The sequence below is a fragment of the Sinocyclocheilus anshuiensis genome, unplaced genomic scaffold (assembly GCF_001515605.1).
Source record: "Sinocyclocheilus anshuiensis isolate Anshui unplaced genomic scaffold, SAMN03320099.WGS_v1.1 scaffold527, whole genome shotgun sequence".
NCBI classification, from domain to species: Eukaryota; Metazoa; Chordata; class Actinopteri; order Cypriniformes; family Cyprinidae; genus Sinocyclocheilus; species Sinocyclocheilus anshuiensis.
Window position 1 is genome coordinate 1,180,835 of NW_015548227.1, and position 8,096 is coordinate 1,188,930.

General features: G+C 36.8%; 1 long non-coding RNA gene across 1 annotated transcript in view; it reads left to right on the top strand.

Moving 5' to 3' along the window:
- Nucleotides 1–5,304, top strand: part of LOC107654418 (uncharacterized) — an 8,786-nt gene extending 3,482 nt beyond the window's left edge. Inside the window, exons 2-3 of the long non-coding RNA XR_001630333.1 lie at nt 4,646–4,718; nt 4,824–5,304. This is a non-coding gene — a long non-coding RNA (uncharacterized LOC107654418). The remainder of the gene's footprint in view (nt 1–4,645; nt 4,719–4,823) is intronic.
- The last annotated feature ends 2,792 nt before the right edge of the window (nt 5,305–8,096 follow it).

Genomic DNA, 8,096 nt, shown 5'->3' on the forward strand with positions numbered 1-8,096 from the left:
CACACACACACACATATATATATATATATATATATATATATATATTATCTTGTAATATTCTCAGTTTTCATTTTAATTTTAGTTTTAGTAATTTTACATTTGTTATTCTACTTAACTTTATTTTATCTTAGTTTTAGTTTTAGTAATTTTTGTATTTACTTCAGTTATTTGGAAAGGAAACATTTTTAGTTTTTGTTAATTTTTTAATTTTTAGTATTTCATCTAATATTTATATTTTATTTCAATTACCAAATACATTTTAATATTTTTATTTTATTTCAGTTAACAATAGCAACAATGATTCACACAAACTTAATTTAAACAGCACTATAATTAATTAGATATATTCATAATTTTGTCCCTACTAGCATCCAAAGCTAACCAAAGATAAACTCTGCAAAATCATAAAGTATACACGTACATTTTGTACAATGAAATGTACAAGATCAATGTTTTAACAGTATCTGAAATGTAAATCTGTTTACATGCAGTAGGTACATACTTAACGAATCCTCAGAAAATGGTCTGAACTGGATTTACTTGACTCTTGGCATTCAAACCTCAGATGCAATCCCATTCGTTCACATTTACATTTTAAACTGTGTAACATCATATAGTTCAGTGCCTATCCAATTGTGCTAAAATGTATGTGTGCTAAATACCTATATGAATACCAATGAGAACATGTCGGGTTTTCAAACTGTCGTATATTTTAATGAAGGATAATTAAAATGCTGTTAGCTATAATGTGCAAATGCTCCAGAGGGACAGATATCAAGAACTGTTAATTATTGAGAAGTGAGAGTAAATGTTATCACAGGTTAGCACGTGACACCATTACTGCTAAGTGTTGTTAACTGACAAACACAATAATGTAAAACAGGCTAAAAATACTCACTGATTAAAAAAAGGCAGGTTTTGTGTCCTTGCAGCATGTCTTGTTGTTTCATCTCCATCCTTATTTATTTAATTTCCCTTTTCTTATTTGGAAATACCAGCCATCTGGCCGCTAGCGTTCCTGGCAGTAACTAATTCTGGCAAATATTCTGTAATTTATTGCTATCATGACACGCCATAAAAAATTATCCTCTCATTAATAACGTATTTACGGGCTGAAGAGGAACAAGTGAAATTGTGTATCTTTCACTCAAATGAAAGAGTGCAGCAGGAGGGCGAGAGAGAGACAATCTAATTATGGCAAATCCGCCTCAGATATACTCCAAATCATTGTTATGGTGCTAATAAGCTGTCGGACGTGTCGACATAACTGTTATTGGCTAGACTTTTCAAAATAATGGGTTTCCTAGCTGAACTTTTCTAAAAGAAACGTGTAATTCTGTGTAATGTAAAAATTATCACTGTTTTCAAATGGACCATCTACTATTGGTCAGGAAAACAGATAGCCCCGCCCCAAACTCACACCACTGGTTGAACTGTGCTGGAATGCATAAAAGTATGGAAACTTGTGTCTGCCGTGAGATAAAAAACTAAAAAAGAGGTAACTGACCCTTCGCAAAGACCCGCCCCCCTTAGTTACTGTTGCTATGTCCTACAAACAATGGCACTCTCACACCACACATCATGTTCTCACGCAGTGAAAAATACATTGCGGAGCAAAGAGGACACTGACAACACGCCGACAGACAAGACAGAGCAGGTTTGTGGCTCTTTAATGTGTCATGTCAGATCGCTGTAGAAAGCGGCACATGAACCGATCATCTCTTCCTCTTTACTAGTTATAGCACAAAATAAACATGAACATCAGAAGATATCTTGTTTCAACTGTGGAAAGACGTCAATACACACCATTTTTCAAGTTCAAGTCCACCAACGTTAATCTACTCTCCTGTCTGATTTGTTTGTCGGACAAAATGGCAGATTCGGCGTAATGATTGGTCAGATCACCTGTCAATCAAACTCCCGACGAAGGGTCAATTGGGACTTATATCACATTTATTTTTTCTTGCAATTCTGATTTTATATCTCACAATTCTGTCTTTTTTCTCAGAATTGCAAGCTATAAACTCACAATTTCGAACAACAAAAAAAGAATTGTGAGATGTTAACTCACAATTCTGAGAAGAAAAGTCTAAATTATGAGATGTAATGTCGCAATTGAGTGGAAAAAGTCAGAATTGTGAGATAGAAACAGAAAAAAAATTAAATCCACATTATTTTCCACATACTGTACATTATTGTTTCTCCTCTATGCCCCGCCTTTCTGAAACGCGTCGATTTTTACAATGAAATCGCATCATATGACCCCTTTAAAACATTCTGGCTTTCTATAATTTTTATGGATTCTGGAGCAGTAAAGTCCTTGGTGTGATGACTGCACACAGCCAAGGTTGCGGTGATCTCCGTAAATGTAAGCTGTCAAGCACTTTCAGTCCACCCTCACCACTGCCGTGGATGTTTCTGTGCTGTGAAGGTCGAATGAAGTCTCAGACAGACCCTTCTCGAATAAAACATCTGGGAAAATTCACACTCAAAGTTTAAAGAGTGCTGCACAACATTAGTCTGGAACAGTGCTCGAAGTAGTACTTATTTAATAATGTATATGTGTTCCTACTATAAGTATGTATAGTATACTTAACATTAAATATATATATATATATTTTTCTGTTCTGTCTTCTGACAGACCTATTATACAACATATATTTGTTTGCTGAAAGAAACAGTGGTCTGTTCAGCATTACTGCTGGTCAAGTGATTATGAACTAGTAGCTGGATTTGACGAGGCTTGAGGCATTGATTATAATGAATATTTTAGAATATTTAAGAATTTATTTTGAAGCAAATAGTTGCAAGCGAAACATCTGCACACCATCACCCACCCCTAAAAGTAACATAAAAACAAGCAATTAAAGGTGGGGTAAGCTTTTTAAAAAAAAAACGCTTTAGAAAACTGATTCGGGCCAAATAGCAAAACAAACTTGTAGCCAATCAGCAGTAAGGGACGTGTCTACTCATGATGTGGAGGAGAGAGCGTTCAGTGCACGGGACGGACATTAGCCGAGCCGAGCGACAGAAAGATAGAGATGGCAGATAAAAAACAAAAGAGGAAAACGTCTGCGGAACAAAAGAAGGTTTAAGGCAATAAGGCAAGAAGTAGGACCCGTGAAAATATCGGATCAGCTTTCCAGCGCTGGAGAGAACTCAAGGAACGGAAGGCCTGCGATCGGACGCTGAGGTTGCTTTGTTTCTTCTCGATAGGTGAGTAACACCGTGTCTGCGCTGCAACAGCTAGTCTGTCTAGTACACTGAACGTGACAAAGCGACCGTTGAAAATCATTTGAAATTTGTGCAATTCGTCATAAATAGAACGTAGCAGCAGTTTTCTGTCGGGGATTTGTCGTGTCGTGCCGTGCCGCATCCAGTGTAGACCATAGATATGTATATAAATCTATGGTGTAGACAGCATCACTGATTATAATGAGTTCTATAGTATTTTGTCGCACCGCGCCACTCGCGTCCGGTGTAGACACGGTGTAACATTGGTTTTGCTTTGTTTCACAGAACTAATCGTTGCCTGGGTTGCGTACGTATGTGTGGGGTGGAGCTATCAAAATAGGGGCGAGACCCTTTTGGGGTAGGGGCGTGTTTGTTTTGGTGATTTCAAATGTCAACATTGGCTACCAGAAATCGCTTACCCCACCTTTAATGGTTTCATATGTCAATTAGTCAGCATTTTCATAGATATATGAATGGTTATTGTCTAGAATACGTCAATGGCCAAACTTTTGCTTGCATGACTATGCATGCATATTGCCAGTGCGAGTGCACAGTGATGTTGTGCATACTTAATGCGCATTCTCTCAGTCCTGTAGGCGGCGATAGAGTTTGCGTTAAGCTGGATTGTTATTGTTCAGCTAGCTAGCTATAAACATTTTACCATTCTAACTAGATTCTCAACTCAAATCCAATACTCCAATACAATTCCACAATTGTTTATTGCACAAAATTTAAATTTCAAACTATGTTTATCCTCAATGCAAGTGAACCAGTGCTTCATGTAGTCAGGGTTGTATTTTCTTGTATTTTTAATTTGGATAGTTTTGTTCACGGTTTTGGAGAACGAAGGTATGTCACACAGCATCTGCATTAATTGACTAAACTTAGTTTCTACTGTACAGGTTACAACCATCTGACAGGTTAATTTAAAACTAGAGTTTAATTGGACTCACAGTTTTCGACAATAGCAACAAAATATTTGTTGCTCGCTTTTTTTGTTTTTTTAGCAGCAAATCAGCATATCAGAATGATTTCTGAAGGATCATGTGACACTGAAGACTGGAGTAATGATGCTGAAAATTCAGCTTTGCAAAGCAATAAATTACATTTTAAAATATAGTCAATTAGAAAACAGTTATTTGAAACTGTAATGATATTTCACAATAGTACTGTTTTTACTGTATTTTTGATAAAATAAATAGACTTTAGAACAGTAGTGTAGTGCATGTATTTTATATATAGCGTTGTTTTTCCCAGCTGTCTATGACCCATTTCAGAACAGAAAACAGCTTGTGACCCATCAGTTGAGTTATTTTGGGCCTAACCGTCTTTGTCTAGTGAAAGTGACAGCACGACTTGTGCATGAGATATGAAGAAAACAGTGTAAACTCACAATTGGTTGTTTTCTCAGTGTGAGTACACCTTTCGTCATTCCTTTGACACCTTCTTCGTCTCATCTGGATAACTATTAATATGACAAAGAGGTGAGAGTCGCCCCTACAAATAAACATGCAGCACTGCGTGATTTATATCCAGTGCCAACACTCTTTATTAAGACTGTCAATACATTACCTGTTGTCTATTTGCAGCTGTCGAGGCTGAATACACAGACAGGCCAAGAGGAGAATAAATGCATCTGCGGCAGGTGAGAAAAGCCTCTGGTGATCAGACCCGTGATGGACAGAGTGGTAATTGTGCGGTGGACCGGATGCGTTTCTGCATCTCGCCGTGTGATGAGCGCTCTTTCCTCTGGATCTCGCCAGTTGTCTACGCCCTGAGCCGATGTTTACCCTGCTCTGAGCTTGCTTTGCCTGTTGATCGAAGCGGGGAAGATATTGCGTGTCAAGTGCTCTCCTGGGCTAAACTATCATTTCAAAGTGTTATCACACAATCCTGACTCTCAGGGGCCGCCCGCCTGCCAGCCATACAGAGGAGCTGGAGGAGCTCCAGACTTTTGCCAAGCAAAGTGTATGCCGGCCGGCAGCCAAAGCAATGGCATCCTAGCAAGGGCACCGAGGATGCAAATGAGGGCAGGTTGTGCAGGTAACACTTCAATAAACCAAGTGATTAATCAGGCCTTTGTATATTTACTGCAATAAAAAGCATGTTCCATCAAATGAATCTTATTTTGCATCCCGTTGACACCTGTAATAATAGGATAGAGGAAAGATGGAAATGATTGGAAGAAGAAGGGTGAATGGGTTTGGTAAATCTTGTTTGATGGATTCCACGTGTTGGCAGTATAAGACACATGCATTAACAGCTATGGCTATATATGAGTTTAAATTCAACATAAAATCAAAATGGACCATATTTACATTTGTCTTTATAATATCATAGACAAAAATGAAACATGTCTCTAAAACAAATTTTTTTTTTTTGACGTGTCCTAAGCCACACTTAAGCCATATAGAAAAATATATATATATTTTCAAAAATATTTTCAAATGTACTTATTTCCTCATATATAATTTTGACAATTTTTTAAATATATTTTCAATGTCAGTATTTAAATTGTCCAAAATATATTGTAAAAAATACATTTTGTGTTCACATAAAATGAATGCATTTTCTTACATTTTTATATTTTGGCATTTGAAGGTTTAAATGAAATTTACATTTCAAAAATTACATGCTGTTCACAATACATTTTGCATATATTCTAAATATATTTTTGCTACAAAGAAAATGCCATATGGTAAACACCCACTTTGTATCATCAAATAATTTCCTGCTGGGAAAAAATCAAGTTCTATCCTACAGTTTGTTTTTTTTACATTGAATACACCGTTTTACTTTGAAATGATGCATTTTCGAAATGAAATGGGTTGCAAATAATTCATAATATCTTTAAATGCTCAGGTAGGTGGATTAGATCCCAAAAGTTGACAATTTGTTACTTTTACACAATTTAACGATATATTATGATGAAAGATAGATAGTAGAACTTTGAAACAGTGGCAAACCACGTAATATTTCATATTAAATATAAGCTTAAAATGAATTCTTCTAAAATATGTGTATCGCTAATGACATCACAAACTCACTGTGCCTAATGCACATGCAGGGTCAAAGGTGCAAGAGGTCAAAGGTCAGCAAGTTGCATCTTAAATAATTGTGTGTTACTAATTGGATCACCCCTGAATAGGGCAAATCTGAGCAAATCAATTTTGTAATCCCTGTGTCATTTCAAGGACGTCTCCAGCAGTGACATCTGTTGTTCTCAGCAGTCGAATTCACTCAGTGTGTCTTCATCACTGCACGCTAATATTTGTCAGCCAAGTGTCTCGCCCTAAAACACATTTCTGTCCTCGACTTTGTAGGATCTACAACTTACTGCCCAGTTAAAGATCATACACTACATAAATCAGACTAACATAAATACTTGCTCAAGTCATTATATTTCATATTAAATATAAGCTTAAAATTAATTCTTCTAAAATATGTGTATCGCTAATGACATCACAAACTCACTGTGCCTAATGCACATGCAGGGTCAAAGGTGCAAGAGGGCAAAGGTCAGCAAGTTGCATCTTAAATAATTGTGTGTTACTAATTGGATCACCCCTGAATAGGGCAAATCTGAGCAAATCAATTTTGTAATCCCTGTGTCATTTCAAGGACGTCTCCAGCAGTGACATCTGTTGTTCTCAGCAGTCGAATTCACTCAGTGTGTCTTCATCACTGCACGCTAATATTTGTCAGCCAAGTGTCTCGCCCTAAAACACATTTCTGTCCTCGACTTTGTAGGATCTACAACTTACTGCCCAGTTAAAGATCATACACTACATAAATCAGACTAACATAAATACTTGCTCAAGTCATTATATTACTGTCTTGCATTTTTACATATTGTTTTACATTATGATAAACAGATTTTTTTTAGAAGTGATAGGTAATGATGAATATTTCCGGGCTTTGACCTCACAATCTTTGGGTTATCAGAAAGTATCTTCAACCACAAAGACACATAATGACTTTTAGCTTCAAACAAATAACAAACATACAAAAAGCATTTGCAATGCATTTAACTACATGTGAGGTATTTCTAAGTCAGGATACAGAATATTCAGTGGGTAATAATTGCAGGGCAGGGCTTGATTGCAATGGGATTTGATTGGATTGTGAAAACAGTGTAAAATCATTTTTTTAAGTTGTAAATTAAATTATTGTAGTACGTTGCTTGTAAATGTTAACACTTATACATTTCGACAACATGTTACAAATGTGATTTTTATGAAAGGTCCCGGTGGTTCACAGCACAAACAAAAACATTTAAACACCCTGGCAATGCTGAGTCTGTCAGAGCCCACCCAACATAGCGGCTGTTTCACTACTCTTTCTTAAGTAAAGGATTGGCACATCTAATTGCGCACCAATAGCCAAACTCTTTTAGCTGATAAGGTGGTGCATGAGTAATGCATTTCTGTCTTCCTCTGAGCACCGTAGACACAGACAGGATTTACTCCTGCCTCAAATCCGCACGAACAGGCTCAGAGCGAACGTTCTGTCGGCTCTATCTACATAAGCAATCAAATCAAATGGCACATTCACGTAGACTCTACAATTTAGCCGTACTTCGCAGACAGGGCACAGATGAAATTGTTTCTCCTATTCTCTCTTCGTGACTTTCTCATCTTTTTAATTCTCAGCTTGAAGCAAACAACTGACAAACAACATCTGGAACTTAGATTGTCGGCAGAAGAAAGTTGGACGTGTTAATATTTGAGTTAGGGTTGCCAAGTCAATACTCGAATGTACACTCTTAAAAATAAAGGGGGTTCCAAAAGGGGGAGTGATGACATAGTAGAACCATTTTTGGTTCCTCAAAGAACCTTTCAGTGAACAGTTCTTAAAAGAAC